Genomic DNA, 6,325 nt, shown 5'->3' with positions numbered 1-6,325 from the left:
TTTTTAACGGATTAAAATTATGTATTATTGTAAACTTATAATTATTTAAACATAATTTAAATTTAAATTTTAAGGAACAGAACGTGTCACCAGATTATGTAGATATTGTAAAACACTGTCTCACATCAGGATACTTAATGTGGAAAGATGAGTTCTATGTGCAGGTTGATGAAGTAGCCATGGGTTCTCCGGTGTCACCTGTAGTTGCTGACATCTTCATGGAGGACTTTGAGGAGAGAGCTCTGGCCAATGCCCCGGTTAAAATGTACTTTAATCCGTTAAAAAAGTGTTTACAGCTTGATCGATCTTAGGCTTTGACTTCATTCCAGATCATTCCAGCTTCTTCCGCTTTACTTGCGTTTCATTTTGCCTTGGGTGTTCCAGTCGGAAGGTTGATTGGCAATGTGACTTCTATTCCTTAGTGAGGCCCACCCACTTCTTATATTTTCGACGTTTTATAGCTAGCTGTGTTATGTTTCTATGTACCATTTCCTAAGTTATTTAATTATAAATATATAATATAATATATATATAATTTTTGTTATTTCTAACAAAGGATGCATTAAAAAAATAACGCTCCTTTTTCTTTATTAAGAGCTGTCAGGCCTGGTTAAGCGTTCATGACCTTTATCCGGTCAATGACCCGAGTTGAATTATCTGGTATTGTTATTGTTTATCTTCTTTTAAAAGTGGTCATCGAGGTGAAGCATTTGCTAGATCTGCGAGCGACATTGAGCGATTTTCACACCAAGGCCGTGAGATCGGACTTTAACAGCTGTATAACAAAGGATTTTTCTTTTTATGTGAATCAATGAAATAGACACAACAGTTTTGCTCCATTTGCCGTTTGACTAAATAAAAAATCAAAGTTTGTCTACTTAAATAAATGTATTTAGTCACCGTGATCACGCACGCGAAACGTTGGATAAATTTAAAATTATGTTTAAAAAATTATAAGTTTGCAATGATACATAACTTCAATCCTTTAAAAAAGTGTTTTATTTCAGTTATGTATTACTTTTATATGTTTCCTTTATCTAACCCCAAATATTTAACTCCAGTCCTTTAACTAATTTTAGTCGCACCAAAATTATTTAACAAATTAATCAAGATTTTCATAAGACACATTTAAAATAAGGAAATCGTTCCCGTAACTTCGTTACTTCTTTATAAATACATATTTTTTCCAATTTCATAATCTTATGAGACTTCCTCCATAAAGTATTTTAAGTGTCACGCGTGCGTCAATCAATGTGGCAAATTTTATTTCTCGGTACTCAGAAATAAACAAAAACAAATAAACTTTATTAGTTTCATCGTTCCACTTGACGGCCTTTCTTTTAGCAATAAATTATTTGGCAATTATTCAAAAGTGGTTACCCACCAACATATGAATCATAACTTCTTTAACAAATATATTATTGTAGAACTTAAAATATTTAACAATTATCTGGAACTAGGATACATAAGAACATAGGATAAAAAATAAAACTCTGAAATAAATGTTGACATTAATTTGTATTTTTTGTATATCATTATTTATAAGTACAAATAACCTTATGGGAGTTATATTTTACATTTATTTATAGTAGTAACATTTTATCAAAAATTAATTATGCAATTAAACAATCAAAACGTGATTTTGGTTAATACACCAGTTTCTTTTTTTCTTAAGACAAATTTGCGAGCCATTGTATGTGGCAGAATATGCGAAAAATGTACGATTGTACCTTAACATTTTTGTACCATATTCTTGCAATAAAGAAATTATTAATATTATATTTCGAAAAATGTAATAATAAAAAACATACAACATCAAAATAATTTTTGTATATGTTACTTCTAGAAAGTTACTTTACTTAAAAATACGTCTGAGAATTTATGATAACTGATCTTCTGTGAAGTTAAAAATTGATTAATTTAAAGATAATATGAAAGTAGTATTTAAGAGTAGAAAATGACCCGTTTTCCTATACGCTTAGTATGAGTAGAATCAGGGGCAGCCGTCTCCAGGGATACACGCAATCTACGACATTCATTACCGAAACCATGTCAGATGCCGTAACTCAGTTTTGGAGTAGGTTGATTTGACCACTTGTAGTACATATACGATATAAAACAAATATAATATTTAATTATTATTATTACTGTGTAGCTGTATATAATCTTATTACCTTTAAAATAAGATGAAACATTCTTGTAATATATTATAGTACATATAGGTGGGCTACAACAAATTGGAAACCAGACGGGACTTACAGTTGGCCTACTACGTACTGAAAGTTTTGAGGGGTGTATAATCCAAGTGTAAGAACTGGGCTTCTAGAGTACCTATGGGATATGTGCAACGGCGAAGGCCTAGGTCATTTGAGATACCAAGGGCAAGAACCAGTCTGTTGCACAGATCCCCGTTATCCATGAGGCCTACTGAATTCTGTCTCCGACACTATCGACGTATTTGTATTTTCACAGAGTGAATTCACAGTAGCGATATTGTGTGAATTAATTTTTATTTATTTACTTTATTATATTTTATTTAATGTTTCTCGACATTATCGTATTGGCATAGCCTGTAAGGACTATGTATGTATTTCTATAATAAATAATTTCTTTGTAAACGCGTCTTTACCTGACGTAGACTTTAATTGTGGAGACTTGTGATTAAAGTTAACCAAATTGGAACCTAATATGAATTCTCTGCAGCATCATCTGCAACGATCTCACTAAATTTCAATTATATGTAAAAAAACTCTTTATTAAGACTAGTCGATATTTGAAATTTGATCAGAATTTTAGAATTTTTAAAATGGGGGTATGGCACAAAACACGTTGTCTAACACTGCTCTAGTCTTTTTCAACTTTTTTTAGTTAATATAACCAAATTTCATTCCTCTTATTTTATTAATCATAATTATGTAATTGTTAGGTTATGATTTGTATAGTCTAGTTAGTCTACACACTAGGGACATCTCTATGTCGTGATGACTAGACTACTGAATAATTATGTCTATATTTGGTTTTCGTATCTAGACTGCTGCGTTGTTATGTACATATTTTGAAAACCTAAATCAATTTTGGTATATGATATTAAACATTAAGATCAAATTAAAATCGTTCAAATTCATAAAAGGCCGGCAACGCACTCGCGCATCGAGAGTGTCCATGGGCGGCGGTATCACTTAACATCAGGTGAGCCTCCTGCCCGTTTGACCCTGTTCTTTAAAAAAAAAAACAGAATATATGACGCGCTTTTGATCGCGGGATTGATCCTTAACTAAACTGTGTAATTTTTCTATTATTTTAATATTATTTTTTGATTATTTACTGTATATTAAACGCATATTTTAAAAGAAAACGTTAATTCAATGTCTGATTTATTAATCAGCTTGTTTACGTGTACAGAACTTGTCAAACTTTATTCTTGATTTAAGTTACGAAAGTGCACTTGCAAGGTAAAAGAATCAATTTGAAGACATCACAGCTATTATGCAGCGTCTGTTCTGGAATTAGATTTAAATTGCTAGCGAAGCACTTTTTCTATTAAACATTATTATTATAATACAATATTTCTAGTTTATTTTTATTAAATCTCATACCGCATTTACATTATAGGAGTTATATTTTACATTCTTCTTCACACGAAAGTAACTTTTGGAAGGGGCAACTAGAATCATCTTTATATTTTTATTTAACGTTCAAAAGTGCGATTTTAGGTGGTCTAATTGGAATAAATGATTTGATTTGATTTATTATTCGATAATCTGGTTTGTATATATTGCGTTCGTTTTTATAGAAACGATTCCTCGATTAGTTCCCGAGATAATTGTTTCGACGTACAAACCAATGAAATAAATAAATTATATCATAACAATAGTATACATTAAAACTATATATAAAATTCTTAGGATCTTAACAACCAGCATTGCCGCGAGCGTGTATACTTAGAAAAGCACAATTTACGCTTCTTGCGCCTTTAATACATGTAAGACATATTTAGTTGAACACCGGCTGAATTCAGAATAATTGCATTATTTATAATTTGTTACAAATAGGCCTTCATTTTTATTTTTTGTTTATATGTAATATTCTTAGTTATTCTTTATTATTTTTATTTGTGAGTTGTTTATTCGTTTATTTGCTAGAATAGTCTTACAATTAGTTACATAAATTACAAAAATCCGCCACATATGAATAGGCATGCAAATGTCATCTTATATTTTATTTATTTATTTGATCTATTGAATAACAAGACTAGTTAGAAAGACATTTAGAAAAATGACAGCGCAGAGTTACTTACAATTAGTTACATTGGTATGTACTAAAAGTACTGTAAAAATAAGGGAATAAATTTATCTCCTCCGTGTTTAGGATCTTCGCCATAAAGTTGTGGAATACGCTCCTGAATCAAACCCTTCCTTTATTGTGATTTTTGTTCTTCATGTATTTTCTTATTGCATTTTGAATTGTGATTCATGAACCTTAAGCTTTTTTTTAGATATTAGTTTGGTGTTTGTAATCACATTGTTACTTGTAATTTAGTTCTTTCTTTTTCCTTAACTTTTCCTGGAAGTGATCGCTTGTTAGCAATACGGCTGCCCGTTGTTTTCCTAATAACATATTACTTGTTTTATTTTTCAATGTAACGAATGTTTTAATAAATAAATACAAGTTTAATAGCTACGATTTTGAAGTTAAAGAAATCAATAAACTATAAAACACGTGTTTCATTTTTCATTGCTTTAAATAATAAATCAAATACATATCTACGACGTAGCAACGATTTAATTTGATATCACGCTGCGACGCTCGGTACCATCCTATTATGTAAGTTTGGAGCACGTGGATACGCTCATCACGTGTCTCCAAAACCAAAACATGCCTTTACACATTTCAGTACTTATGTAAGAGAATTGTTTACCTAGTGTTATGCAGGCTTACAAATTCGGCGTCGTAATTTAGGGTTCATACAAATGGAATTTTCTACTCGTGTCAAATTTGCATTTGCATATGATGACTGTAATTTTTTTTGGATTGTCCTTCTGACCCAAAAATCGACGTTGTATGTCAGGAACATTCACTAGTATTCTATAATGACATATATGGACTATTACAATTAGGGTCTGTTTCACAATGTATGGATAAAGTACCAAATAGCTATGCAACACATAAATTATTCGGAAGATAAAACATCCGAAGAAATATTTTATTATTTATAATATTTTATTCGGAATATAAAAGTTAAGCGGCCTTAAGTTTTATATATTGTACATATATTTTATTAGACACATAAACAAGAATACTATAATTGATTAATGAATCAAAAACCTGAGTGGGAATGGGAGGCCGTATCGCTTATAAAAATATAAAATAAACCAGTGGCGCCTCAACCTCTTACGTCTGGGCCTCAAATGCCTGAACCTGTTTCATGATCATCTTTCAATCTAATAGGCATTTAGGTGATCAGCCTGCTGTGCCCACACACTGTCGACTATTTGGGTCTAAAACGTGTCGGTTTCCTGACGATGTTTTCCGTCACCATTCAAGCGAATGTTAAATTGCGCACAGCCGGGAACCGAACCTACGACTTCAATGGTCAACCCTACCCTGCTGAATAAGCGTGCTAAAATAAAGGCACAACCGACACAGGATTGCATTTTTCTGCGTCGCTTAAGAAAAAATATCACATGTAATAAACATCTTAACCATAAATATATAATAAACATGTTTAAAACTATTGTTACAACCCTAAAATGTGTGGGCTTAGGTAGCTGTAGCGGTAGGAAGCTGTGTTCAGGATGCTCCCCTCGGTAAAGTGGATCGACTGTCGCGTGACAGTATAGTAAAAGAAGGAATCAGTATCAGTAATCAAAAAGTGTGTAAAGATACCTCACTATTGCTGGTAACTGCTAGTCTTAGCCTGATCTTTTTTTGGTTTCCTTCTTTTACTATATTGATTTATGAATATACGGTACGGTATACGGTATGCTTGCAATATGCTATCCACCTACCATTTCTGGTTCGTAATACAAAGTCAAAATCCACAATTGTCATCCATTTTTGTCTGACTTCGATTTAGCACAAACACTTGTTAAATACATATCATAATAACAAAAAGTCATTAGTTAGGACTTATTTATGGAATCCTCAACTTACGATAAACAGTCATCGTTCTATTTCACTTTGAATCCAGACAAGAAGCTGTACAAACGAAAGGTCATTGATTTTCGAATTCTTTGTACATTCATCGCACAAAAATTCCTGAAAAAAGTGATTAAAGAATTATTATTTTTTAATTCTTAGAAAATAAACCATGCAGGATTTGACA

The sequence above is a fragment of the Pieris rapae genome, chromosome 12 (assembly GCF_905147795.1).
Source record: "Pieris rapae chromosome 12, ilPieRapa1.1, whole genome shotgun sequence".
Taxonomy (NCBI): domain Eukaryota; kingdom Metazoa; phylum Arthropoda; class Insecta; order Lepidoptera; family Pieridae; genus Pieris; species Pieris rapae.
The sequence above is the reverse complement of the archived record's forward strand: the minus strand, read 5'-3'. Positions refer to the sequence as shown.